Source organism: Monodelphis domestica, chromosome 4 (genome assembly GCF_027887165.1).
Source record: "Monodelphis domestica isolate mMonDom1 chromosome 4, mMonDom1.pri, whole genome shotgun sequence".
Taxonomy (NCBI): domain Eukaryota; kingdom Metazoa; phylum Chordata; class Mammalia; order Didelphimorphia; family Didelphidae; genus Monodelphis; species Monodelphis domestica.
Window position 1 is genome coordinate 29,533,771 of NC_077230.1, and position 15,065 is coordinate 29,548,835.

The 15,065-nt window shown below is 34.4% G+C and overlaps 1 long non-coding RNA gene across 1 annotated transcript in view; it reads right to left on the reverse strand.

Annotated features, from left to right (window-relative positions):
- Positions 1-15,065, reverse strand: part of LOC103105659 (uncharacterized) — a 272,991-nt gene that overhangs the window by 170,728 nt on the left and 87,198 nt on the right. The window lies entirely within an intron of this gene.

The window sequence follows — 15,065 nt, forward strand, 5'->3', positions numbered from 1 at the left end:
AGACCTGATTAAAAGGAATAGGGAGGGTAATTATATTTTGTTAAAAGGGACTTTAGATGAGGAAATGTAACTAATCAACATGTATGCACCAAATAATATAGCACCCAAATTTCTAATGGAGAAACAAGGAGAATTGAAGGAAGAAATAGACAGTAAAACCATATTAGTGGGAGATTTGAATCAACCATTATCAAATTTAGATAAATCAAATCAAAAAATAAATAAGAAAGAGGTAAAAGAAGTAAATGAAATCTTAGAAAAATTAGAGTTAATAGACATATGGAGAAAAATAAATAGGGAAAAAAAGGAATACCACTTCTTCTCAGAACCACATGGCACATTCACAAAGATTGACCATACACTAGGTCACAGAAACATAGCATACAAATGCAAAAAAGCAGAAATAATAAATGCAGCCTTTTCAGATCACAAGGCAATAAAAATAATGGTCAGTAACGGTATGTGGAAAACCGAATCAAAAATTAATTGGATATTAAATTATATGATACTCCAAAAACATTTAGTAAGAGAAGAAATCACAGAAACAATTAATAATTTCATCAAGGAAAATGACGATGGCCAGATATCCTTTCAAACCTTTTGGAATGCAGCCAAAGCAGTAATCAGAGGTAAATTCATATCCCTGACTGCATATATTAACAAACTAGTGAGGGCAGAGATCAATGAATAGGAAATGCAAATAAAAAACTCAAAAGAGATCAAATTAAAAACCCCCAGCAAAAAAACAAACTAGAAATCCTAAAAATTAAGGGAGAAATTAATAAAATCGAAAGTGATAGAACTATTGATTTAATAAATAAGACTAGAAGTTGGTACATTGAAAAAACAAACAAAATAGACAAAGTACTGGTCAATATAATTTAAAAAAAGTAAAGAAGAAAAGCAAATTAACAGCATCAAAGATGAAAAGGGGGACTTCACCTCCAATGAAGAGGAAATCAAGGCAATCATTAAAAATTACTTTACCCAATTATGTGGCAATAAATACAGCAATCTAGGTGATATGTACAAAAATACAAACTGCCTAGACTAACAGAAGAAGAAATAAAATTCTTAAATAATCCCATATCAGAAAATGAAATCCAACAGGCCATCAAAGAACTCCTTAAGAAAAAATCCCCAGGGCCTGACGGATTCACAAGTGAATTCTATCAAACATTGAGAGAACAGTATTCCAAATACTATACAAACTATTTGACATAATAAGCAAAGAGCGAATTCTACCAAACTCCTATTATGACACAAACATGGTACTGATTCCAAAACCAGGCAGATCAAAAACAGAGAAAAAAAATTATAGATCAATCTCCCTAGTGAATATAGATGCAAAAATCTTAAATAGAATACTAGCAAAATGACTCCAGCAAGTGATCAGAAGGGTCATCCACCATGATCAAGTAGGATCTATACCAGGGACGCAGGGCTGGTACAATATTAGGAAAACCATCCACATAATCGACCATATCAACAAGCAAACCAACAAAAATCACATGATTATTTCAATAGATGCAGAAAAAGCCTTTGTTAAAATACAACATCCATTCCTATTGAAAACACAAGAAAGCATAGGAATAGGAGGGTCTTTCCTAAAAATAATAAACAGTATATATCTAAAACCATCAGCCAGTATCATCTGCAATGGAGATAAACTAAATGCTTTCCCAATAAGATCAGGAGTGAAACAAAGATTCCCATTATCACCTCTACTATTTGACATTGTATTAGAAACACTAGCAGTAGCAATTAGAGAAGAAAAAGAAATTGAAGGCATCAAAATAGGAAGGAGGAGACTAAGTTATTGCTCTTTGCAGATGACATGATGGTCTACTTAAAGAATCCTAGAGATTCAACCCAAAAGCTAATTGAAATAATCTACAACTTTAGCAAAATTGCAGGATACAAAATAAACCCGCATAAGACATCAGCAGTTCTATGCATCTCCAACATAGTTCAGCAGCAAAAACTAGAAAGAGAAATCCCATTGAAAATTACCTTAGATAAAATAAAATACCTAGGAATCTATCTCCCCAGTCAAACACAGGAACTATATGAACACAACTACAAAACACTCTCCACACAACTAAAACTAGACTTGAGCAATTGGAAAAACATTAACTGCTCATGGGTAGGATGAGCAAATATAGTAAAAATGACCATCCTACCCAACTAATCTATTTAGTTCCATACCCATAGAACTTCCAAAATAGTTCTTTACTGATTTAGAAAAAACCATAACAACGTTCATTTGGAATAACAAAGGATCAAGGATATCCAGGGAAATAATGAAAAAAAAATACAAAGGAAGGGGGCATTGTAGTCCCAGATATCAAACTATATTACAAAGCAATAGTCATCAAAACAATTTGGTACTGGCTAAGAGACAGAAAGGAGGATCAGTGGAATAGACTTGGGGCAAGTGATCTGAGCAAGACAATATTTGATAAACCCAAAGATCCCAGCTTTTGGGTCAAAAATCCACTATTCGATAAAAACTGCTGGGAAAATTGGAAGACAGTGTGGGAAAGATTAGGATTAGATCAACACCTCACACCCTACAGCAAGATAAATTCAAAATGGGTGACTGACATGAACATAAAGAAGGAAACAAAAAGTAAATTAGGTAAACACAGAATAGTATACCTGTTAGACCTTTGGGAAGGGAAAGACTTTAAAACCAAGCAGAACATAGAGTCATAAAATGTAAAATAAATAATTTCATTTACATCAAATTAAAAAGCTTTTGTACAAACAAAACCAATATAACTAAAATAAGAAGGAAAGCAACAAATTGGGAAACAATCTTCATAAAAACCTCTGACAAAGGTTTAATTACTCAAATTTACAAAGAGCTACATCAATTGTACAAAAAATCAAGCCATTCTCCAGTTGATAAATGGGCAAGGGACGTGAACAGGCAGTTCTCAGCCAAAGAAATCAAAACTATTAATAAGCACATGAAAAAGTGCTCTACATCTCTGATAATCAGAGAGATGCAAATCAAAACATCTCTGAGGTATCACCTCACACCTAGCAGATTGGCTAACATGACAGCTATGGAATGTAATGAATGCTGGAGGGGATGAGGCAAAGTAGGGACATTAATTCATTGATGTTGGAGTTGTGAACTGATCCAACCATTCTGGAGGGCAATTTGGAACTATGCCCAAAGGGCGATAAAAGACTGTCTGTCCTTTGATCCAGCCATAGCACTGCTGGGTTTGTACCCCAAAGAGATAATTAGGAAAAAGACTTGTACAAGAATATTCATAGCAGCACTCTTTGTCGTGGCCAAAAATTGGAAAACGAGGGGATGCCCGTCAATTGGGGAATGGCTGAACAAATTGTGGTATATGTTGGTGATGGAATACTATTGTGCTAAAAGTAATCTTAAAGTGGAGGAATTCCATGGAGACTGGAACAACCTCCAGGAAGTGATGCAGAGCTAAAGGAGCAGAACCAGGAAAACATTGTACACAGAGACTGATACACTGTGGTACAATCGAAGGTAATGGATTCCTCCACTAGGGACAATGCAATGTCTCTGAACAATCTGCAGGGATCTAAAAAACACTATCCACAAGCAGAGGATAAACTGTGGGAGTAAAAACACCGATGAAAAACAACTGCTTGACTACAGGGGCTGTGAGGAAATGACTGAGGAGAGACTCTAAATGAACACTCTAGTGCAAATACCAACAACATGGAAATGGGTTCGAACCAAGAACACACATGAAACCCAGTGGAATTGTGTACCAGCTATGGGAGAAGTGGTTGGAGGGTGGTGGGAGGAGGAAAAGAAAAAATAAATAAATTAATTAATTAATTAAAAAAAAAGAAAAAGAAATGTTCATAAGGACTAAAAAAAAGAATCAGGTGAGATGCAAGGATTTTATTATCACTTCTAGTATTAAATATTATTCTAGAAATGCTACCTTTAGCATTATGGGAGAAATAAATTGAAGGAGATAAAACAGGCAATGATGTAATTAAACTATTTCTCTTTGCAGATGACATGATGATATACCTACGGAATCCTAGAGAATAAACTAAAAATTAGGTGAAAGAGTAACTTTAGTTACGTACCAGGATACAAAATAAATCCACATTTATTAGCAATTATTAGTAGTTAGCATTTTTATATATTACCAACAAAGTCCAGAGAAATTCTTTTTAAAATAAAATTAAATATTATAAAGGTCCTGGGAATCTACCTGCCATGGAAAACAAAGGAATTATATGAATATAACTGCAAACACTTGCCACACAATTAAAACTAGATCTAAATAACTGGAAAAATATTAATAGCTCATGATAGGATGAGCTAATACAATAAAAATGATAATATGGGAGGTGGAGTCAAGATGGCGGCCTACAAGGAGCAGAAGTTCAGACCTCTGAATATGCTTCCTAACTGATCATAAATCGAATGCTCCTAGGGAACTGAAAAACAAACTTAACAACAAGACAGAGCCAAGGAACCTTCCTCCTGGACTTAATTCAAAAGGTACGCCCCCCCGAAAAGCTGGAATTGGAGGACACTTGGGTTTAAGGGGAAGACATAAGGAAGGTTCCAGGACACATCCCCCCTCCCACCCAGAGCTCTGAGACTCCAGAGGCATGGGGAACTTCTGGGCGAACAAGGGTGCTGGTCTGGAGGGCTTACATTGCAAGCAGGGTTGTGCTAAGTTCAGAGTGTCCAATGCAGATGGAAGGGAAGAATCTAGAGAGGGTGCATAGTCCTGGCAGTCTGGAAGAAGCTGTGGAAATCCTCCATATTGGCTCCAGCCTTCCAGGAAGTTTTGGACTCAGAGTACAGGCAGCACTACTAAGCTGAACTTAATCCCATCAAAAGTCTCCAGAACTCAGGGAAGCCCAGGATCCACAACCATCCTCATTGACTGTTCTACTTTAATACAATTAAAAGCCCCCAGAGAACAGGGAAGCTCAAACCCCAACAAACCTCCACCAGAGACTACACTTAGAGATATCCTGTTAAAGCTCCAAGAGGGAAAACTGACAGAAGCCCCAAAACCAAAAAAAAAAAAAATGAGAGGAGCAAGAGCACAGACAAATACTGGGCAGCAGGACACTATAAAACAAAACGAAAAGAATTTAAAAAAATTGAGGAAAATGTGAAGCATCTCATTCACAAAACAGACGATTTAGAAAATCCTTCAAGAAGAGACAATTTAAGAATCATTGGTCTACCAGAAGACCATGACAAAAGAAAAATCCTGGACATAATACTACAGGAAATTATTCAGGAAAACTGCCCCAATATCCTAGAACAAGAGGGGAAAGTGGAGATTGAAAGAATCCATAGATCATCTCCTGTATTTAATCCCCAACTGACAACACCCAGGAATGTTATCGCCACATTGAAAAACTATCAGACCAAAGAAAAGATATTACAAGCTGCCAAGAAGAAGCCATTCAGATACCACGGAACCACAGTGAGGATAACGCAGGATCTGGCTGCATGCACACTGAAGGACTGAAAGGCATGGAATAAGATATTCTGGAAAGCAAGGGAACTAGGTCTACAACCAAAAATAAACTACCCATCAAAACTGACTATATTCTTACATGGCAAAGTATGGGCATTCAACACAATAGAAGAATTCCAAGCATCCTTAAAGAAAAGACTAGACCTCAACTGAAAATTTGATGTCCAAGCACAGAACTCAGGAGAATCATCAAAAGGTAATTAAAAAAGAGGGGAAAAAGAAAAACAAAACAAAAACAACAAAAAATATTTTAAGAGACTCAATAAGTTAAAATATATATTCCTAAAAGGAAAGAGGTCATTGGTAACTCTTAAAAACTGTTGCTATCACCTGGGCAGCTAGAAGAATTACACATAGAAGGAACAGTTTCAAACTGTATAGGATGAAAGGACAAGACATAAGTATGTATATAGATATATGTATGCATAAATACATATGCATGTGTGTATATACAGATATATAAATATGTATATAACCTTTATATATATATATACATATATATATATAAACTTTATAAAAAGAGGCTAATACTAAAAGAAATGGGAAAAGAAACAAATGGGGGTAAATTGATATGTCACAAAGAAGTTCATGGCGGGACGGGGGAGAACACTGATGCACTGGAAGGGTAAAGAGGTTGGAGATGGGTAATACTAAACTCTTACGTACTTTGAAACTGATCCAAAGAGGGAAGAACAATCCAATCCATTGAGGCAGAGAATAGATTTGTGCCCTATAGGGGAATAGAAGGGTAAAAAACAGACTGGTGGGAAGGGAAGCAGTACAATTGAGGGAGAGGGTGGGGGGAAAATTTTAAAAAGACTACAGGGGAAAATAAGGTCGGGAACAAGAAGGGAGGGGGGATAGAAAGGGAAGTAAAATAAGAGTGGGAACTAGAGGGACTGAGTATAAGCAAACATTGGTGTAGCAGGAAATAGTGAAAGAAGAAAAGGCAGGACCAGTAGTAGAAATCAAAATGCTGGGAAATACAAAGCTAGTAATCATAACTCTGAATATGAATGAAATGAACTCACTCATAAAACACAAGTGAATAGCAAAGTTGATTAGAATCCTACCATATGCTATCTCCAAGAAATACACAGGAAGAAGGTAATTACGCATAGGGTGAAAGTAAGAGGATGGAACCAAATCTATTGGGCATCAACTGATAAAAAGAAGGCAGGAGTCACAATCATGATATCTGACAAAGCCAGAGTAAAAATAGATCTATTTAACAGAGATAGGGAAGGTAACTACATCTTGATAAAAGGCAGTATAGACAATGAGGAAATATCTGTACTTAATATGTATGCACCAAATGGCATAGCATCCAAATTTCTAAAGGATAAACTAGAGGAGCTCAAGGATGAAATAGACAGAAAAACTATACTAGTGGGAGATCTGAACCTTCCTCTATCCGAGCTAGATAAATCAAACCAAAATATAAATAAGAAAGAGGAGAAAAAAGAGAATGATATCTTAGAAAAATTAGAGTTAATAGACACGTGGAGAAAAATAAATAGGGACAAAAAGGAATACACCTTCTTTTCAGCAGCACATGGTACATTCACAAAAATTGACCATGTATTAGGGCACAAAAACATTGCAAACAAGTGCAAAAGAGCAGAAATAATAAATGCAAACTTCTCAGACCACAGTACAATGAAAATAATAATTAGTAAGGGTACATGAAGAGATCAATCAGAAATTAATTGGATATTAAGTGATATGATACTCCAAAATCAGTTAGTTAGAGAACAAATCGTAGAAACAATCAATCACTTCATTGAAGAAAACGACAATGGTGAGATATCCTTTCAAAACCTATGGGATGCAGCTAACAAATTAAGAAGGGCAGACATCAATGAATTGGGCATGCAAATTGAAAAACTCGAAAGCAAACAAATTAAAAATCCTCAGATGAAGACTAAATTAGAGATCCTAAAAATCAAAGGAGAAATTAATAAAATCGAAAGTCAAAGAACTATTGATTTAATAAATAAGTCTAGAAGCTGGTACTTTGAAAAAAACAAATAAAATAGACAAAGTACTAGTCAGTCTAATTTAAAAAAGGAAACAAAAAAGAAACCAATTGACAGTATCCAAGATGAAAAGGGAGAACTCACCTCTAATGAAGAGGAAATTAAGGCAATCATTTAAAACTACTATGCCCAATTATATGGCAACAAATATTGCAATATAGGTGATATGGATGAATACTTACAAAAATATAAATTGCCTAGTCTAAAAGAGGAAGAAATAAATTACCTAAACAACCTCATATCAGAAAAAGAAATTGAACAAGCCATGAAAGAATTCCCTAAGAAAAAATCCCCAGATCCAGATGGATTCACAAATGAATTCTATCAAGCATTCAAAGAACAACTATACATATTATTTGACAGGATAAGCCAAGAAGGGGTTCTACCAAATTCTTTTTATGTCACAAACATGATACTGATCCCAAAGCCAGGGAGATCAAAAACAGAGAAAGAAAACTATAGGCCAATCTCCCTAATGAATATAGATGCAAAAATCTTAAATAGGATACTAGCAAAAAGACTCCAGCAAGTCATCAAAAGAGTTATCCTCTATGATCAGGTAGGGTTCATACCAGGAATGCAAGGATGGTTCAATATTAGGAAAACCATACACATAATTAACCATATCAACAAACAAACAGACAAAAATCACATGATTATCTCAATAGATGCAGAAAAAGCCTTTGATAAAATACAACACCCATTCCTATTGAAAAAATTGGAAAGTATAGGAATACAAGGGCCTTTCCTAAAAATAATACAGAGGGTATATCTAAAACCATCAGCAAACATCACCTGCAATGGAGATAAAATTGAAGCCTTCCCAGTAAGATCAGGAGTAAAACAAGGATGCCCGTTATCACCTTTATTATTTAATTTTGTACTAGAAACACTAGCAGTAGCAATTAGAGAAGAAAAAGAAATTGAGGGCATTAAATTAGGCAATGAGGAGATCAAACAATCACTCTTTGAGGATGATATGATGGTCTACTTAAAGAATCCTAGAGAATCAACAAAAAAGCTAATCAAAATAATCAACAACTTTAGCAAAGTTGCTGGATACAAAATAAACCCACATAAGTCATCAGCATTCCTATATATTTCCAACACATCTCAGCAGCAAGAATTAGAAAGAAAAATCCCATTTAAAATCACCTTAGACAAAATAAAATACTTAGGAATCTATCTCCCGAGACAAACAAAGGAACTATATGAACATAAATATAAAACACTCTCCACACAATTAAAACTAGACCTGAGCAATTGGAAAAATATTAACTGCTTATGGGTTGGATGACCTTCCCAAAATTATATATCTATTTAGTGCCATACCCATTGAACTGCCAAAATTTTTTTTTTTACTGAATTAGAAAAAAACCATAACAAACTTCATTTGGAAGGACAAATTATCAAAGATATCCAGGGAAATAATGAAAAAAAAATACAAAGGAAGGTGGCCTTGCAGTCCCAGATCTCAAACTATACTATAAAGCAGTGGTCATCAAAACAATTTGGTACTGACCCAGCCATAGCACTGCTGGGTCTGTACCCCAAAGAGATAATGGACAAAAAGACTTGTACAAGAATATTCATAGCTGCGCTCTTTGTGGTGGCCCAAAACTGGAAAACGAGGGGATGCCCATCAATTGGGGAATGGCTGAACAAACTGTGGTATATGTTGGTGATGGAATACTATTGTGCTAAAAGGAATAATAAAGTGGAGAAGTTCCATGGAGACTGGAACAACCTCCAGGAAGTGATGCAGAGCGAGAGGAGCAGAACCAGGAGAACATTGTACACAGAGACAAACACACTGTGGTATCATCGAACGTAATGGACTTCTCCATTGGTGGTGGTGTAATGTCCCTGAACAACTTGCAGGGACCCAGGAGAAAAAAACACCATTCATAAGCAAAGGATAAACTATGGGAGTGGAAACACCGAGAAAAAGCAATTGCCTGAATACAGAGGTTGAGGGGACATGACAGAGGATAGACTCTAAATGAACACTCTAATGCAAATACTATCAACAAAGCAATGGGTTCAAATCAAGAAAACATCTAATGCCCAGTGGACTTACGCGTCGGCTATGGGGGGTGGGGGGGGGAGGAAAAGAAAATGATCTATGTCTTTAACGAATAATGCTTGGAAATGATCAAATAAAATATATTTTTAAAAAAATCCCCCCAAAAAAAAAACAATTTGGTACTGACTAAGCGACAGAGAGGAGGATCAGTGGAATACACTTGGGGTAAGTGACCTCAGCAAGACAGTCTATGATAAGCCCAAAAATCCCAGCTCTTGGGACAAAAAACAACTATTTGACAAAAACTGCTGGGAAAACTGGAAGACAGTTTGGGAGAGATTAGGTCTGGATCAACACCTCACACCCTATACCAAGATAAACTCAGAATGGGTGACTGAAATGAACATAAAGAAGGAAACTATTAGTAAATTAGGCAAAAACAGAATAGTATACATGTCAGACCTTTGGGAAGGGAAAGACTTTAAAACAAAGCAAGACATAGAAAGAGTCACGAAATGTAAAATAAATAATTTTGACTACATCAACTTAAAAAGGTTTTGGACAAACAAAACCAATGTAACCAAAATTAGAAGGGAAGCAACAAATTGGGAAACAATCTTCATAACTAAAACCTCTGACAAAGGTATAATTACTCAAATTTATAAAGAGCTAAATCAATTGTACAAAAAAATCAAGCCATTCTCCAATTGATACATGGGCAAGGGACATGAACAGGCAGTTTTCAGCTAAAAAAAAGTCAAAACTATTAATAAGCACATGAAAAAGTGCTCTACATCTCTGATAATCATAGAGATGCAAATCAAAACAACTCTTAGTTTCACCACACACCTAGCAGATTGGCTAACATGACAGGGAACGAAAGTAATGAATGTTGGAGGGCATGTGGCAAAGTGGGGACATTAATTTATTGCTGATGGAGTTGTGAATCGATCCAACCATTATGAAGGGCAATTTGGAACTATGCCCACAGGGCGATAAAAGACTGTCTGCCCTTTGATCCAGCCATAGCACTGCTGGGTTTGTACCCCAAAGAGATAATAAGTAAAAAGACTTTTGCAATTATATTCATAACTGCGCTCTTTGTGGTGTCAAAAAAACTGGAAAATGAGGGGATGCCCCTCAATTGGGGAATGGCTAAACAAATTGTTGTAAATGTTGGTGATGGAATACAATTGTGCTAAAAGGAATAATAAAGTAGAGTAATTCCATGGATACTGGAATGACCTCTAGGAAGTGATGCAGAATGAGAGGAGGAGAGCCAGGAGAACATTGTACACAGAGACTGATACACTGTAGTATAATCGAAAGTAATGGACTCCATTAGTCTCAATGCAATGTCCCTGAACAACCTGCAGGGATCAAGGAGGAACAAAAAAAAAAACACTACCCACAAGCAGAGGACAGAAGGTGGGAATAAAAACACCCAGGAAAGGCATCAGCTTGACTACAGGGTTGGAGGGGATCGGATAGAGGAGAGACTCTGAATGAACACCCTGCTATGGAAACCAATAGCATGGAAATTGGCTCTGGGTTGAGGAAGCATGTGACATCCAGAGGAATCATGCTAATGGGAGGGGTAGGAGGAGGGGGAGGAAAAATAAGTGATCTTTGTTTCTATTGAATAGCATTCGAAAATGACCAAATAAAATAATGTTTAAAATTGTAAAAATATAAAATAAATAAAGTTTGTATCTTTGGATTTACCAACCATTATGTTACTATGGTCATTGGTCATTTGTCACTCAGTGTTCAATGTCTAATCTATTCCACTGGTCCTCCACTTTATTTTTTAACAAAAACCAGATACTTTTGACGATTTCCACTTTATAATATAGTTTGAGATCCAGTACAACTAAGTCAACTTTCTTAAATTTTTTTCATCAATTTTTTTGATTTTCTAGGACTTGTTTTTCCACATAATTTTATTATTATTATTATTATTTCTAGTTCTATGAAATAATTTTGGCTACTTTGGTACAGAACTGAATACATTAATTAATTTAGGAAGAATCATCATTTTATTGTATTTTCGCAATATTTATTAATATTCCCAATTGTTTAGAACTGATTTTTGTAGAGTATTGTGTTACACAGGTTAATTTTTTAAAGTTATAGAAAGAACTACATTAAATTAGGAAAAACAAAATGAACAGAACCAAGAGAAAATTATATATAGAGCCACAGAAATAATTTGAAGAATGACTTGTGTATGTCAACCTCTAGAGAAAGAACTAACAAATAGAAATAAATGAAATATATATATATATATGTATACATATATATACACATAACTTTTTTGTCAAATTATGCCTTCTCTAATGCAAGAAGGGGAGAGAGGAAAGTATATGGGTATTTTAATATAGCAATTAAATAAGCAAATTTAAGTTAAAAAACAATAAAGGGAGAAAAGGATTAGAGGGAAGTAGAGGAGTAGAAGAGAAGAAAAAAGGAGGGAAAGGATAGGGAAGGAGGAAGATGAAAATTAGATTTCAGAAAATTTTGGCTTCTAGTTTTGAACTAAAGAATATTGCAATTTTAATATAAAATAAGAAGTTAAAGCAGAAATATTAATTGTCTAAATTGTTTACAAATGCTTATTTGCAAAGGTAGTGTGTGCTTTGGACAATTAAAATCAATAAGATCATAATCCATTATCATCTTCCTAAATAACTATTATTCTTCTTAGTTCAACTCAAAATTTTCTGATGCTTCATAGAGATTGTGTAATGCTATCCCTTTATTGAAGTTGTTCACAATAACCGAAGTGTCCCTTTGTGATTTTGCTCCAAAAAAAATCTACTGAAAATATTGCAACTCAGTTCTCGAAACATAAAATTAACATTGTCTAGATGTTTAGATGGAAGTTAGTAAATTGAAGACAGTTGGTTTACATCATTCAAATACTCTTTTCAATATCTTGATGAAAGTGTTTTGAAATATTCATCAATAGACCCTAGAGTATCCTTGGAATTCCTGTCAGAAGATTTTGGGATCTCCAACCTCCTAAGCAACATAATTCTAGTTATATGATTGATTTTAGTGTCAAGTCTATAAGGAGTGGGCTAGTTATAATACAATTTTAAGAGACTTTTAAAAAGTATGTTCTAAATTTTTAATTCTGTACGTCTATATTTGATGTTCTTCTTCATTAAATTCCATCATTAGAGGTAATTTAGAAATAAATATTTCATCCAAGCAGTTATTTTCCATTTTTCAGACCAAAAAATTAGAGAATGTCCTAGGTGTAGTAGAGGCACAACTAATTTATTGCTAAAGTCCATTTATTAAATTTTTCAGAATCTTAAGTTTTAAAATTATTCTTATTGTAAAGCCTACCATGAGCTTCCATATTCTTAACACATTCATCAGGGATGACAAGTCTGAATTAGAACTACGATTTCCTATGTGACCTGGTCAGACTGCTCTATCTATATGTATCTCTGTTAATGCAAATTAGATCTTTCAGTGACAGTAATAATATCTGTCTTAGATTTAGTTTGAATTGGAAATTAACCTTCTTTCTATTTCTACCCAGTAGAAATTTTCTGTTCATCCCATCATCCCAGAATGGATAGAGGCGGATTTATCTGAGTCAATAGGAATTTTAGTATTGATAATTGAATTTTTGTTGAACAAGCCATCTGTTACATAAAAATAACAAAATTCTCTCTTGTCCATAAAATACTTTAAAAACATATTTTACTGTTGCCATATTCAACAAGTAGAGAATGGAATTCACCCTTTATTTAAATTTTCATTGAACTTTTCTGTGAAATACCCATAAACATCTTTATGCTGTCTACCAGTCAACAAATATTAGTATACACTCTACTGTTAAAATTAAATCTTGCTATTGATTTTTTTTTAGTAACCTATGTGGATTATCTACAGTTTGGGAATAAATACTTGGATCCTCGGTAAAATGGGTGTATTGTGAACATAGCAAAATTTGTATCACTTAAGATTTCTAATGCAAATTAAATCTGTACTGATTTTGCCTCCTCCATAATAGAAATTGTTTTTAAGTACATTTAGAATATTTATTTTTAGTTAGAAAACTATTTTTCTTGAATATTAATAACACTCATCTCTCCTTATTTGAATTTCATTTTAAAATTCTTATTCTTTTATCTAACTATATGCTTTGTGCTCCCTTGTATTCAGGTCAATGCTTATTACATTTCCTGTTTGTGCTTCTGGTCCCTTTGCATTATTTCCTCCCTCAGTAATTTTCACACAACCTCTCAATTTCACATCCCAGGGAAATCTAATTAATTGCTATTTGCTCCCTCTTCCAGATTGTTAATGAAGACATTAAATAAGACCAGACAGACCAGCAGGCTCTCTATTCTCCCACCACACAGACCCTCCTAAATGAGCCAATGCTTTTGCCACTTTACCTCCTTGCCATCTTTCAGTTATTTTGCTTTTTCACTATTAAAAAAATCATCTCTGACCCCTACAGAGTAAAGCTTTCAAGTCAGAATGAGTCATTGCTTTAAACAGGTCAGCATGCAAACATGATTTTAATATTTCATTCATTTCTTAATCTAGTAATTTGTTTAAGGATTATAATTAAAGCTAGCAAATTGCTCTAATGTTATTTGGCACACATTCATTGTATTTATCATTGGACAGGCATAGAACACTGTGCTCAGTTTTCACGGCATAATGTAAAGGACAACGTATTTGGTGTCAGAGGAATCCTGTGTTTGAATCTGATATAATATATACTAGCTATGGTGAACCATTTAGTCCCAAAGTCCCTCAATTTCCTCATATGTAAAAGAAAGATGGGATATGTGATTTCTGAGTTCTCTCCTTGCTCTAAACACTGATCTCTCTGAAAATAGAATAAAGGAAGTATAAAGAAAAAATGATTTTCAGGAGTAGGAGAACTCAATAGACTATAAATGTGTGGTTATATATTATGTAAAGGTTTTTGAACAAAATTTCTATATTAGTGGCATAATAGGAGAGAATGGACTTAACTATAGATATGAAGGAGATTATTTTAAATCATGATACACAGAATTTCATTTGAAAGATAGTTTGTAAAAGAAAAACAGAATATACTGGCACCAGGAATAAAAATTTTAGGGGATGTAGATAAAATAGAAGTTTTCAAGTAATGATGAAAAAAAGTCCCTATGGATATAAGTGAAAAAGAGAATGCAGGAAAAGAAGGAATTAATATTTGATTTTCAATGTATTGAAAAGAATCAAAAATGTGAATAATTAATAGAGTATGGACTTCCTGGTCATATGATGACTCTCCTCCATTAAATTAAAATAATAGCAAAAACAATAAACAACTACAAGGAATTATGAGCCACAGACAGAGCAACTAGGTCTGTATTTCCAAGACAAAAAAAAAAAACAAGAACCCCAATACCTTGGGACTGATAAAATTAACAATGGTAAACACTAACACAAAAATTACTACCCAAT